General features: G+C 41.6%; 1 protein-coding gene across 3 annotated transcripts in view; it reads right to left on the reverse strand.

Annotated features, from left to right (window-relative positions):
* Positions 1-14421, reverse strand: part of LOC137431273 (uncharacterized) — a 354360-nt gene extending 339939 nt beyond the window's left edge. The window contains exon 1 of one of the 3 annotated variants that reach the window (XM_078781777.1): positions 14321-14421. The gene's annotated coding sequence lies outside the window, so the exon portion shown is untranslated. Of the gene's footprint in view, positions 1-14096; positions 14189-14320 lie in introns of those variants that run through there. The other 2 variants (XM_078781775.1, XM_078781776.1) reach the window with 2 other exon arrangements.
* Between the last annotated feature and the right edge of the window lie 1573 nt (positions 14422-15994).

The raw sequence follows: 15994 nt of genomic DNA on the forward strand, positions 1-15994 counted from the left end.
GGGTGAGGGGGGAGGGTGAAGGGGAGGACGGACGGGGGAGGGGGAGGGGGAGGGAAGGGGAGGGCCAGTCAACAATGACGTTGCAGTTCTCATGGTCGGAGAGCAGCACAACAATCGCGACATCGTCCTGCAACTTCAAAAGAGCACGAAGCGGCTTTTGGAGACTCACCGATCCTGTGACCCACGCCCTCCAGTACCGGCGTTGCCGGGCAGGGGAAGGGAGACCCGCACATTCCCAACCCGTACATTCGCCCTCTCGACTCAAGCTCGTATTCGATTCGTATTCGAAATCGAAAGGGGAAAGGGGAAATCCTTCGTATTCGAATTCGTAAACAAGAAATATGAATTAAAATTTAATTCATATCGCACAAAATCGACACAAAACACGATCGCATAAAGGCGAAAAAACGCAATGGCTTTTCGCCCTGAATTACATGCAAACGTGTGACGGGATGGAACATCACGTGATCGCTCTGAGCGAATCAGCGAGCTGCTCGCACTGGCTGAGATTAGCGGGTACTTCCCTGAAATGTGCAGAGGTAAATATGAATAAAAAATATGGATCTCGTCAAATATTGTCTCGGCCATGTTCGTCCCAGGCTCAATGGCCATGTCTATGCCAAATATCAAGCACGTGAGCCTCTCCGTTTCGGAATCTATCTGTAACATCACGCGCGCGCATATTATACATATTTTTGTGCGCGCACACACACACACACACACACACACACACACACACACACACACACACACACACGCACGCGCGCGCGCACACACACACACACACACACACACACACACACACACACACACACACACACACACACACACACACACACACACACACACACACACACACACACACACACACACACACACAGTTTTATATATATATATATCTATAAATATCGATATAAATATAAATATCGATATAAATATAAATATCGATAATCGATATGTATAAATCGATACACAGCCCCCATGCCAAATAATTAAATATCCTACAGCGTGGCATTGCCGGGGCGACTCTGGCACCCAGCAATACCGTGATGCAGCTCAAACAGAGTGCATTGGGAGGGAGATGTGTACAATAATTGATTGATTAATTGCATAATTAAAATCAATAAAAGGTTATCATCAAATATTTTCTTCATCAATTGGCTCAAAGCATAACTAAACCACCAGTGCTTCATCCGAAGATGTATGTTTTACAAATGTAATTAAATAAGTCATTAATAAAAAAAATTTAATCATTAATTGATTAATCAATAAATAATTAATCGATTAAATGATTAATCAATAAATCAAAAATATCTTTTATAGCCACATCACCTGGTCACTGTCATGTCCAAATATTAGCTTCCAAGCTCAAAAGGTGCCTGAGATATTGCCCAGATGAGAAAGAAAATAAATAAATGATTAATAATGAAAATAAATAAATAATAATCATAAAAAAATAAATAGTTAATCAATTGGCTAATGGAATACATAAACCACCACCATTTCATCCGAATCTGTAACTTAAAAAAATATAATTCATGTAATAATTCATAGAATAATTAAATCATCAACCGATGAATTAATTAATCAATAAATCAAAAATACCCTTTACAGCCAAATCACTTGGTCATTCTCATGTCCAAATATCAGCTTCCTAACTCAAAAGGTGCCTGAGATATTGCCGAGATGAGAAAGGAAATGTATAAGTACTTAATTAATTGCAAATAATTAAATAACTACTCAATTAATTGATTAATCAATAAATCAAAAATATCTTTTACAGCCAAATCACTTAGTCATTGGTATGTCCAAATATCAGCTTCCTAATTCAAAAGGTGCCTAAGTTAATGGCCAGAAGAGAAAGGAAATGTACAAGTACTTAATTAATCGCCAATAATTAAATAACTCATCAATTAATTGTTTAATCAAAAAACAAAAAATACTGTTTTTGACAAAGTACTTGCTCACTAATGTGCTGAAATTTCAGCTTCCGAGCTCAAAGGATGGCTGAGATATCGCCCGGACAAACAAACAAGAAAACAAGAAAACAAACAAATAAACAAACAAACAAACAAACAAGGACAGATATTTTCAAAGTACACCGCCCCCATGCCAAATAATTAAATATCCGACAGCGCCACTCCGGCGCCCGGCAATACCGCAGTGCAGCTCATAGAGATTGCATTGGGAGGGAGAGGTGTACAATAATTATTGATCAATTAATTGCATAAGTAAAATCAATAAAAGATTATCACAAAATATTTTCTTAATCAATTGGCTAATAGCATAACTAAACCACTTGTGCTTCATCCGAAGATGTATATTTTAGAAATGTAATTAAATAAGTCATTCATAAAAAAATTAAATAATTAATTGATTAATCAATAAATAATTAATAGATTAAATGATTAATCACTAAATCAAAAATACCATTTACAGCCAAATCACTTGGTCATTGTAATGTCCAAATATCAGCTCCCCAGCTAAAAAGGTGGCTGAGATATTGCCCAGATGAGAAATAAAATAAAGAAATAATTAATAATGAAAATAAATAAATAGTAATCATAAAAAAATGAAATACTTAATCAATTCGCTCATAGAACAAGTAAACCACCACCATTTCATCAGAATCTGTAGCTTAAACAAGTACAAAAAGTTTTAATTAAAACAAAACCCGCGTCGATGTTACACAATGCCTAGATGCAGCTGTGCCTATAACGTCGATGTTATAGGCACAGGACATTCCTATTGATTCGATTACTTGATGTTATTTTTGTGCAAAGTGAAAATATATCTCAGCAATTTCCCGTGTGTGGCGACGAATTTTTAATATATCTCGGCATTTTCCCCGTCTGTTATTTCAGGCGGTGTATGACTGACCATGCCGCGATTTAAAAAAATATATATCTCGGCAATTTCCCGTATGTGGCGACACGTGAACGAAGCTATGCTCCTCTCTCCACATCATTGTGACGACGTATAAATTAAATATTTCATCGTGACGATTGTCATCAAATGGACGAATTTTTAATATATCTCGGCATTTTCCCGTCTGTTATTTCGGGCGGTGTATGACTGACCATGCCGCAATTTAAACAAAATATATATATCTCGGCATTTTCCCGTCTGTTATTTCGGGCGGTGTATGACTGACCATGCCGCGATTTAAAAATATATATATCTCAATGGACTTGAAGTTACAGGCCTTTGAGAATTCATTTCGTTCTATAAAGGGCAACTTTCATCGGATTTTCTTCCCGTTTTTTTTCAACCGAGTCTAAAACTATGTTAGCGACTGTGAAAAATGAAATGATATATCGAATTTGATTTGAAATAAAACTGTGTGAGAGAGGAAGACACCACGGGCTTACAAAACAGGCCTCAAAGCTATGCAAGTTAATAAAATGGTGGATATTTGTTTATATGAAGCCTCTCCCAAAATGGGTGGAGCTATGGTTCCCAGAATGGGTGGAGCTTTGAGGTTTTGTCTTCTCTGCAAGAACAAGAAGAAGAAGAAGAACAACAAGAAGAACAACAACAACAGCAGAGAGCACTCTATTAGCAGCGTCTGCGACGCGGCTAAAAAACAAAATTAGTCATTAATTGAATAATTAAATAATTAATCTATTAATTAATAAATTGAATAATCAATAAATCAAAAATATCTTTTACAGCCAAATCACGTTGTCATTAGCATGTCCAAATAGCATCTTCCTAACTCAAAAGGTGCCTGAGATCATGGCCAGAAGAGAAAGGAAATAAATAAGTGCTTAATTATCGCTAATAATTAAATAAATCATCAATTAATTGATTAATCAAAAAACAAAAAATACGGTTTTGACAAAGTACGTGCTCACTATTGTGCTGAAATTTCAGCTTCCTCGCTCAAAGGATGGCTGAGATATCGCCCGGACAACCAAGAAAACAAACAAACAAACAAATGAAAAATCGGTCAGAGACCGAGGACTTGCCGGAATGTACTTTTTTATCGGCCATTTTGGACAAATATGGCGGCCGAACCACGTGACTGATGACGTCATCATTAACATACAATTTCCCGCTGCCTTCAACATATCTCCCACAACTCCCGTCGGCCCTCCCGCTTTTCTACTCTTCATTGCTTTTATTGCTTCCTCAACTTCCTTCTCAGATCTCTGACATGAAAATCACAATAAACACAGTTTGGAATAAATGTTCGTTTTTCATGAATCGTTCACTTTCGAAACTCCTCCCTCACACCTCCCCTCCTAAACTTCCCCCTCACCCCTCCCTTTCAATGCTCCCCCCTCACACCTACCCTAGAAATCTCCCCCCTTGCCCCTTCCCTTCAGATCTCCCCCTCTCCCTTCCCTTAAAAACACCCCCCTCGCCCCTCCCCTCAAAACTCCTACCCATCCCCTCCCCTTGAAATCTCCCCCCTACCATCTTTCTCCAAGTCTCCCCCCTCCTCCTCAAAGCTGCTTCCTCCTCACTTCATCTCCCTTCGATCTCATACCTCCACCTCCTCCAACCTTCTACTTTGCTCTTCCCCCACCCCCCTCTCAAACAACCCCTCACTGTTCCTCATCCCATCACCATCAAACCTTTTTCCCTCCTCATCCTTCCCTTCCTTCTAACTCTTCTGCAATCTCTGACACACAATCAACAGCTCTCCCTACCTCCCCCTCCATCTTACCCTATCCTGCACCCGATGCTCCAGCTCCCTCTTCCTCAACGGTATGGACCTCAAACATCCAGGGTCTTCACTCAAACCTGATTGATCTCTCCATACAGGTTGCTTCTGACAAACTGGGCATCCTCCTTCATGCGAAGTCCTTCCTTGGCACACCTGAGCTCCTCACCACATACAAGGCTTTCATCCACAGCTCAATGGAATACTGCTCTCCCCTCTGGGCTGGTGCACCTGCCTCACACCTGGCTCGGCTTTACGCTGTTGAAACCAAAGCTTTCAGAATCATTGGAATCTCCCTCGATGAAGCTGATTGTAGGGGCCTTTCACTCACTCACTGCAGGCAGGTAGTCTTTCTGTCTTATACCGATTCCTGTCCAGCCTAGCTCCCCCAGCTCTACCTGTGCTCTGTCCCCCAAATATTCCTACAGGTCGCACAAGATCTGCCAGTAACCCTCTTCTGGTGAAATTGCCAAAATCAAGACTCTCTGCTCACCTTCACTCTTTCATTCCTCTTTACTTTACTCCCCCCGATGGAACAAACTCCCTCACTCGCTTCAATCCCACCCTCCCTCGAGGTCGTTAAAACAGCTGTTCACCACCATCTCTTATCTTCCCCCATCCAAAACCTTGATCTTTTCTACCCCCATTAATTCACCCCAGAACAACTTTTTTGAAATACCAACTTCTTTTCTGGAAGTCCTAGCAGTGTCCCTGTGTTTTATACCTCTCCCACCCTCCCCTCCCCCCTCCCCCAAGCCCTCTCCCTCCTACAGATCTCCCGATGTCCCTGTTCTCTGCTGTTGTACTTCTGTGCTTCCCTCTCTCTCCCCATCTTGTCTCCTGCTCTCTTTATTGGATGTTTTGTGTGTCCGTTTTTTTTTTTTGTTTTTTTTTGTGATTGATGTTGGCTCTTACACGAGCCTCGATGTTGTATACAAAGAAAAGAAAAAAAACAAACCAAAAAAAACAAGAGTATTACCCCTTTTGTTTTTCAAAGGAACAACCCACGCATATCGACTCCTCAAATCAATACCGGTTAAAGCATACTTGTATCCCTCATCATTATTTAGTTCAATTAAATCAGCAGACCAGATGTAATTAACACCTTTGGAATAAACTTTTCTTCTTTTAAACTTTGTGATTATAGGTTTATGTAATTCATTCGCTAAAACTATTTGCTCCTCAGTCTTGATGACATCATTGGAGCTCAATAGTTTTTGTGATAACTAAGCCCAAGTCTCAATTTAGCATATCAATTTTTTCACGATAAACCGATCAACTTTCTCTCTCTCAACGTTGGATTTCGTACCAATGACAAATTATACAACATTTCTCTATCGGCGGTGTTTTTCATCCAATGTAGTGGTATTCCCGTAATCATTAGCATGCTTCATACATACTTCATCAACCCTATTTTTAGGTTTAGACCAATGTTTAGGATTGTTAACCTCATCTAATCTTTCATCCAAGTTTGTTCCCGGACCACAGAAAGAATACCCCAGTTGATGCAATTCCAGTTGTGTAAATTTACTACCCGACAAAAACTTTTGTAGATCTCCCCCACTTTTATGCTTAGAAATGAATTAACACTTTTTAGAGACATATACTAAACATATCTCCTTTTGATAAACTCTATTATTTTTACCTTTAACATACAATATAATTTTAGTATTAGTTTTCTTTTTACACTTAACATAATAACTCATTTATTTGAGAAAATTTCATACAGAGTGCGAAAACCTCTTTGGTTTCCAACATATACATTTCAATCTTGATTTTTAAAACATAAAGAATCCTTAGGAATGCCTTCACTCTCTCGTCCATTTATTTAGGGGGAAAATACATATGTAAAACTTTAACCAAAGTCAATAACACCAACATAATCAACTACATAAATTTTTTTTTTATATATATATATACAGAATCGAGGCTTGTGAAAGAGCTAACACATTGCACATGAAAACATGCACAAACACACAAAACATGCAATGAAGGGAGCAGGAGACAAGAGAGGGAGGGAGAGAGAAGCACACAAACACAACAGAAGAGAACAGGGACACCGGTATATCTGTGGAAGGGGGAGGGGTTGGGGAAGGAGGGAGGGGTACATGGTACAAAGCAAATTAACACTTCTATGGACCCCAGGAAAGAAGCTGTGGATTCAAAGAGGCAGATTTGGGGCGTTTTAACGGGGGTAGAAAAGATCAAGGTTTTGGATGGTTTTTTTTGGATGGGGGAAGATAAGAGATGGTGGTGAACAGCTGTTTTAAAGACCCTTGTAACCTCCACATTTTGAAGAGTTTTCCTTCCTTCCAACTTCCAAATAATTCCCTTCCAACAGTTTAAATCTGCTCCCTGAAGGTATTCTTGAAGTTATGTCAAGCACTCTTGAAGCTAATATTTTCATTAGAATTTTAATTTCCTTAATTTCCTCCTCAGTGCGTTGTTTGATTTATTTTCTGTAATACCGCTAATCTTTTATTAATCTCACTCGTTTCCATATTTTTATATTTTTCCTTCCTCTCTCTTTTCTCCCTTTCCTCCCTCTATTTTTTCTCCCTTTCCTCCCTCTCTTCCTTCACCTTTGCCTCATTTTCTTCAACTCCTTCATCCCCTACTGCCCTTGAACCATCTCCCCATAGAATATCAAACATATATTCACATGGATTTCTTGATATTCCCGTATCCAAAATAATTCTTTTTACAACAGTAAACCAATAAAATTTCTTCTGAATTTTGAAAAGAGCTTTGTATTTTATCAACTTTTAAAACCTTTTCATTATTTAACATTTTAATTAAATCTACATTTGTAGGTTTATTAAGATCAGTATAAAACCAATCTTTTATTGAAAAACTCCCTTTCTTATGTTGTAGAAAATATTTATTAAAATACCGAATACCCTTTTATTGTAGGTATGCTTGGATACAGAAATGATAATTTTCTTGAAGTCTTCTTGCTGTCATTTATGGATCAGAAATATATGAGATCAATATAAATGACAGGTAATACCTCCCCATCTTCCTGTTGTTAAATCAGTTTGTATTCCCTGGCTTACTATATAAAATCCTGTTCTTTGTGTTTTCATTAAATAAACTATGGCAAAACTGTTGTTGATTTTAGCTTTATTAAATTCCTTTATTTGTTGATAACTAACAGTGGTTCCACATATCTCATTATCCTCACCGAGTGGATAATATTCTTCTTTTTTTATTCTTTCTTTTTTTTTTAGTGCAGGGCCGTCAATGATCAAGCAGGTTTTTGCTGTACTCTTGGGAAGGTTTTTTGACACTTCTATGTCCTGGTGTTGGGCTAGCGGCTAGGGTGCCAGCTTAGGATCCTAGGATCCTGGGTTCGAATCCCGGTCGATCACTGAATTAACGCCAGGGGGGTTGACTCAGCCTGTCATCCTTCCGAGGTCGGCAAATTGAGTACCAGTTCACTGGTAATTCCCTGTTTGTAGTAAAAAGGTGACAAAAAGGGTTGGCGGCAGGAAGGGCATCCGGCCGTAAAACATTGCTTCAAAAAGGGGACCAAAAAACAACAACAACCACGGTCCCCGAAAAAGGCCAACCCCCGCTTGCGGGGGAAAATGGCCTCTAAAGGGTTTTTGTTTTTTTTAACGTGATTGATTTCATTCCTGGAGGTCTTGTAGGTTTATTGAAAAAGACCAGTTATACACTAATTCAGATATATCTTACCCCAATGTTCTATTCTCATACAAACTACACGTCCTTCTTTATGAAAGTTAATTTTAATTGGAACTGTGAATTGTGTATGACCTGGTGATGTATTCAACATTTCTACATCTTTTGAATATATAGCCATTTAATTTAAAGATGTATTGTGATAAATCATTTAATCTAACTCAGTCATTGGCATCTGTGGGGCTTGGATAATTGATTAATTTACAAGTATTTTTCATATTAATATTTTTTGTTCTATTATATTTTTGTCATTCAGCCTGTGCCTTTGTATAATAATTTGATAAATCAATATCCAACTCTTGGGATACGCCAAAGATAGAACCATCTTTTCCAACACAAGTCATTTATATTATTGTTGACTTTAAATAATACATATGAACATATGGTATGAACATATGAACATAATGCATATGGTGCTGACCAGGCAAATGTGGCGTGGTGCCCCCGCAGCCGTGATGCCCCCCCCCCCCCCAATAATGAGGCATTAAAAGAGAGGCTGAGTAGGGTAGAGGATGATGTGGTTGAGCTTGAAAGTGGTTGGATGTCAATGAAAGCTAGTCTGTTGGGAGCCATCGGTGAGGTATGTGGATGGACAAAAGGACCACCGAGGCACTCGGAAACATGGTGGTGGGATGATGAAGTTGGAAAGAGGATTGACGAGAAGAGGAAGAAGTTCAACGAGTGGCAGAAGGCAAAGGGTACGGGAGCAGAAACAGCAGAGCATGAAAGTTACAAGGAGCCAAGAAGGCTGCAAAGAAAGAGGTAGCAAAGGCGCAGGAGGCATGTAGGAAAATGTTCGGAGAATACTTGGATTCGGAAGAGGGTCAGAGAGCAGTATTCAGGATTGCAAAGCAGATAGCGAAAGAGAGGTGTGATGTGATGGGGGTGGGTTGCTTGAAGGATGAAGTGGGACAAATCGTTGTGGACCCAGATGGAATTAAAGGAAGATGGAAAAGATATATGGAAATGCTGTTGAATACAGAGAATGAATGGGATGGCAACATAGAGAGTAACCCAGTTTTAGGACCGGCAGAGAAGATAACTGAGAAGGAAGTTGAGGAAGCGATAAAAGCAATGAAGAGTAGAAAAGCGGGAGGGCCGACGGGAGTTGTGGGAGATATGTTGAAGGCAGCAGGAAGTAGGGGTGTGAAGAGAATGACAGAGATCTGTAATCTGGCGGTGAAAGAAGGCCGCATTCCAGTAGATTGGGAACTGAGTACCCTCATCCCTCTATACAAGGGGAAAGGTGACCCTCTAGAGTGTGGCTCGTACCGAGCGATAAAGTTATTGGAGCACGGAATGAAGATATTGGAAAGGGTGTGGAGAGGAGGATAAGGAAGAAAGTGAAGATCGACGAAATGCAGTTTGTATTTATGCCAGGAAGAGGAACGACAGACGCGGTTTTTATTGTGAGGCAGTTGCAGGAGAAGTACATGAAGAGGGAAGAAGTTGTTTCTTGGGTTTGTTGATCTGGAGAAAGCATTCGATAGGGTTCCACGCAAAGTATTGACATGGGCAATGAGGAAGTTAGGAGTGGAGGAATGGTTGATCAGATTTGTGACGGCAATGTACAAAAGAGCGCGCACAGCTGTAAGGACGAAGGACGGGAACAGTGGTGAGTTTGAGGTGAAGGTGGGAGTGCATCAGGGGTCGGTGCTAAGTCCACTACTATTTGTAGCTGTGATGGAGGTGCTGGCTCAGAACGTAAAGGAGGGTTTACCGTGGGAGTTGTTGTATGGAGATGATCTGGTGTTGATTGCGGAAAGTATGGATGGACTGAAGGAAAAGATGAACAAGTGGAAGGAATGTATGGAGACAAAAGGTCTGAAGGTGAATATCGGAAAGACGAAGGTAATGGCAAGCGGTAAAGCATGTGGTGAGGTGGAAAGAACTGGGAAGTGGCCCTGTGCTGTGTGCAGGAAGGGTGTCGGAGTGAACTCCATTCAATGTACAATGTGCGCTGAGTGGGTTCATCAAAAATGTAGTGGTCTGAGAGGGTCATTAGCCAGTGTGGCAGCTACATTCAAATGTAAGGTGTGCACAGAGGGAGCTGCAGATGGAGGAAATGTTGAGTTGGATCTTGGAGACGGCGTGAAGCTGGAATGTGTGAAAACATTTTGCTACCTCGGAGACATGCTGAATGGAGAAGGTGGATCAGACTCGGCAACGGTTGCTTGAGTGAGATGTGCATGGAAGAAGTTTCGGGAACTGAGTGGCGTGCTGATGAGGAGGGGAGTGTCGTTGAAGCTGAAGGGAAAGGTGTATGCTGCATGTGTGAGAAGTGTTATGATTTATGGGATCGAGACATGGGTAATGAACGTAGAGCAGCAACGAAGGTTGGAAAGGGTGGAAATGCGAATGGTTCGATGGATGTGCGGAGTATCGTTGAGAGAGAGGAAGACAAATGATGAATTGCGAAAAATGATGGGAATAGAGCCTGTGATTGATGTTGTGAAGAGGAACAGGTTGAGATGGTTTGGTCATGTGTTGAGGAAGGATGAAAGTGACTGGTTGAGAAGAGTGATGGAAATGAATGTAGAAGGAAGTAGAGGACAGGGAAGACCGAGAAAGACTTGGCTAAAGATGGAAGAAGAATTGCGGGCAAGGGGGTTAACAAGGAGAGATGCAGAAAATAGGGCAAGATGGAGAAGATTGTCATGGGGACCGCAAGGCTAACCCCCGCTCTAGCAGGGAAAATGGCCTTAAAATGCATGTTGTTGTTGTTGTTGTTGTATATGAACAAAATTGACCACAACATTTGGAATTAATGTCTTGGCCTTGAAATGTTTGATAAACACCATTCTGTAAGAATTTTATTACTTCAAGGTGATGGAAGACCAAAGCTATAAATAAATAAAAATTTCTGACTATTATAAATACAAACCCAATGAGAACCATTCCCATTATTATCTTCTAAATTCACAAAAATATTCTTTGTATTCTTAGACAACTTTGTTAATTAATCTCTCGTACAAATAACAACATTATCAATTTTTAGTTTTTTACAATATTTAGGAAGTTCTATAATTGTTGTTGTATTCTTTCCAAATTGTACAAACCATTTATCCATTTATTTATGAGAAAGATGTAATCCATTGCCCCCTTTTAGTTAGTTTTACACCTGCCTGTGCGATAGAAGAAAGCATATCTCCAATGAACAATCTCGCTTTATCAGGTAGGCTTTCAAGCTTTTCAGCAAAATCTACAATTATACCACTTCCACTAATTTGTTTCTCCAACTCCTTGTTATGTCTTTCCAACTCTTTTTGAGCCTGTATTTGAGCCTTCCTTTCGCTAGCAGTTTTTACCGCTGCTGAAATATTACCTGTCAATGCTCCTGCCACACTTCAACCAGCAAATAAAGGAATAAGAAATGGAAGAAATCCTTCTTTCGTCTCTGTTATAGAAAATTTCTTCAACATAGGTTTTGATATTAATTAATTTAAGTGAGCCATTATCAGTGTTTTCACTTGTTTTCTCGTGAGTAAAACATCAATTCTCACGTCTTCTTTTCTATGAATTGTATGAACGTTAATCGTACAAGGCTTTTGATTTTGAATACAAGACGATAGCTTATCAAGATTGATTTTATTAACATATACATTAGTCAATACTTCACTGTCGATCTGTGCTTTTTCACAACTTTATCCTGGAGGTCTTTTGAAAGCTCCTTGGTGTTCATGGTTGAGTCTTTGCTGTGAAATGCACTACCAAGCAAAGCAAACTGACAGGAACAGCTAATTTTTTTCTGAAATAATCAGAATCACTAAAATTTAACACAGGTGGCCAATTAATTGGTGTGTGATTTTGAATGTGATTGGTTATACCTGAGCTCATTTACAATTGCTTGGATAAGGGGAGTGGACACATTTCCAACCAAGATATTCTAGTTTTGTATTTTTAATTAATTTTTTGAATTTATAAAAATTTATTTTTCACTTGGAAGTTGTGGCTTACGATGTGTAAATAAAGACACAAAAGGTCTCATTTAATGCTATTTAATTCCAGGCTATGAGGCAACAAAAGGTGAGAGTAGATAGGCAGGGTCAGAGGACTGAGAGAGAAGAGGAAGCAATATCAGAAAATAGGCATTGGAAAACAGAGACCACTGACATGTCTGCAATGTGACAGCACCAGATCTTAAATTTCAGCCTCATCACAGGATAATATTCACATGAACTAGCAAGAAAGATGGTTGGTTTAGGAAAGGTTAATTAATGGGACAATGGGGTTAATTCATGGGGTTTAGAAAAGATCGTTGGTCAAATATCATTCCAATAATTTAAAGAGCTTTTGATTCCACACTATCCAGGAGAGACAGATGGGATGCTGTAGTACCAGCCCATAGCAAAGAGCCATACTCCAAGGAGCTAAAGATAAAGACCTTGCAGACTATGAGTACTTCCGATTTTCCAAGGATCGACTGAGGATGCCCATTCTGCGGCTGGTTTTGTAGGCCAGCATTGATATATGCATTTGGTTCAGGAAAGATCATGCATGATGGTGAGTGAGGCCTAGAGGTTCCAGAGATTTAATCTCTTCCAGTGGACGACCAAGGAAACAGATAGCCGAGTTTGTTTAATGATCCTTCAGGAGAGATAGGATGTAACTGTGATTTTTCGTGGATTTAAGGACATGTTGCATTTCTCAGACCAGTGTCTGATAGTTTCCAGATAGGGTGACTGCTGAGAGAGTTCAGCCTTAAGATTTGCTCGATGGTGATGACAAATAATATTTACCTCTCAAGTGACTATTGGGAATGCCTCTTGGCGGTGCAACGAAGATTGGGTGGAGAGAGGGGGGGTTGTAGAAATCTTCCCTGCTGCATGAATTTCAGGGAAGCGCGGTCATGGTGAGAGTGCTGATTGGTCACCATGGACCGGCCCTTTCCCTCTTGTCTGTCTAACTGTGTCGTGGCCCTGACTTTGTAAAGGTGGGGGGTACACCATCCTGGATGTTAGGGATAACTGGGTCGCTCCTAGGAAATCGATCAGCTGTCTCCATGCCACGGGCTTGGCCCCAACCCAACCGTGAAAGCCTAGAGGCTAGACACACCTATTACCTTTGCAGCCTGGCACTGCTACTTTGTTAACATATTGGTATTACCTTTGCTGCCTGGCACTGCTGCTTTGTTAACCTCACTATTTACTTCCACCCCCCAGAGCATTGTCCTATTTATCATTCTGCAACACTGTCCATTGCATCATAAAGTCCCTATACCCATTGGACAATAATAAATAATTAAATTCCATGATATTTAAACTGTTCTCTGCATAACATTGTTCAAATCACATTTTGCATTACACGGAATCTCTGCAGATACCTGCTTATCTTAATTATTTTTACCCATCCCCACCACGTTATATTTCCTATTGTTCAACTGTATTTGTGAATCTTTTGCTATTTCCAGGAGAGTTTCAGACTTTCCTGAATCTCTTCACTCTCCTCTCCCCCCACCTTGCTCCCTTACTCTGTCTTCCCCTCACACCCATCCTCCTCCAAGTTTTTCTCTACCATACTGTGCATATCCCCTCTACACTGCAGTAGCTGTCTGTATTATCGAATTTCTACGAGCCTCGACCTCAACCAAAAATAATTCACATCAATTTTAAATAATAACGGTCCAGATGCTGAAATCCCTTCAGTAAATCCTCATTGATTTCATTCAATTAAAAACAATTTCAATGGTTCTCCATTTGATCCTTTATGAAAGACTTACTTACGAGAAGGCTGAGAAGCACAGTATGGGGAAATCAGGAATTCATCGAAACCACAAATCCCACCCTCGTCGTCGAATGGCGGACCGGAAGCGACAAACTCTCGCGAGATTTCTGGTGCGATCACCTACGTGCTTACATTTCTTTCCAAACACCATAATCACATGTCTATATTGTACAGTAATAACAAACACTAAATATCTATCATTTATAACGACTTACTTACGAGAAGGCTGAGAAGCACAGTATGGGGAAATCAGAAATTCATCGAAAACACAAATCCCACCCTCGTCGTCGAATGGCGGACCGGAAGTGACAAACTCTCGCGAGATTTCTGGCGCGATCACCTAGGTGCTTACATTTCTTTCGAAACACCATAATCACATGTCTATATTGTACAGTAATAACCAGCACTAAATATCTATAATTTATTCTCTGAAATGTGAAAGGTCAGCTCTATTAAATAAATGACGAAAGCACTGCTGCGAACTATTCTGCTGAAGCGTCAAACCGATCGGAGTTTATGCCCGGCAACCTGAGGAGGGTGATTCCTGAATCCTGTGCCTGTGTTTATGGCGTCACAGATTGAACAAGTAGTCTAGTCTAGTGGGTAGAATAGTCAGGTTCACTATGTTTTTTCGTTCAAAATCATGGTAGATTAGCAAACCTATACATTTTTGGAAACGTTATTACATGGAAAATCTGAAAATCAATGTTTACATTTGCCAATTCCGACCAATTCAATTCGACCAATTCGACCAATCGACCAATTCCATTCGACCAATTCGACCATTCGACCATTCGACCAATTCGATCGATTCGATTCGATTCGATTCATCGAATTCGATTCGATCGACCATTCGACCAATTCGATTTGCCAATAAATTTGACCGACCTTTGCTTGTGTGGAACGGACTGTGAAAACGATGCGGACTATATTGTCGGATACGACACACAGGACAGTGATGACGAACTCTAAATGGCATATTGAAGTGCGGTGCTATGCGCACGACTTGTTAGCCAAGAAGAGAAGCAACAACGCAGGTAACCAAAAAAGAGTCTTTATTACAAAGCTCAACTATAGCACTGAGGTGCTCGGGGCTGCGTGCCCCGTGTATATCCCGAGGCCACGCCTACCCCTCGGGCGTGGCCGACACCCTCTTGGTGCGCGGAATGATGTCACCGCGCCAGCGCCATCGTGTCCGCCACACGCGCCCCCCAAGAATTCCCACGCACCTGAAGGGTCAGTTTGCGGAGCAAACGGATGACCCGGCCGAAGCGCCCGCTGGCGGCTGGTGGCGGCTGGGATGCCGGGATGTCATCTGGGATGCCTCCGGCGGCACCTGGGATGGGTGCAGGACCGGGGGGGGGGGCGTGCCGGCGGGGGCCGAGCCACTGGCGGGGGGTGGTCCACGTCGAGGTGGGCCGGCTTGAGGCGGTCCACGGAAACGTGGTCAGGAGTACCGCCGATGTCGAGAGTGAAGTGTTTCACCCCGGCCTCCAGCACGCGGAAGGGCCCGTCGTACGGGGGCCGCAGTGGTATCCGGTGGGCGTCGTGGCTGACGAACACGTACTCCGCCGTGCGAAGCTCCGGGGCGACGTGCGTTGGCGGGCACCCGTGGTGCGCCGTTGGCACAGGGGCGAACCTCCGGGCGGTCTCCTGCAGTGCGGAGCGCTGCTACGCCGTGGACCATGGTGCCGTGGAGTCGGGGAGGAACTCGCCCGGCACCCGCAGCGGTTGTCCGAAGACCAACTCCGCCGCGGATGCGCACAGGTCATCCTTGGGCGCCGTCCAGAGGAGCCTGTCGACCCAGCCGCCATCGCGGAGGGTGGCCCGGAGCGCGGCCTTCAAGGAGCGGTAGAAGCGCTCGCACAGGCCGTTGGCCTGGGGGTGGTAGGC

The sequence above is a fragment of the Myxine glutinosa genome, chromosome 7, assembly GCF_964187855.1.
Source record: "Myxine glutinosa chromosome 7, kmMyxGlut1.1, whole genome shotgun sequence".
NCBI classification, from domain to species: Eukaryota; Metazoa; Chordata; class Myxini; order Myxiniformes; family Myxinidae; genus Myxine; species Myxine glutinosa.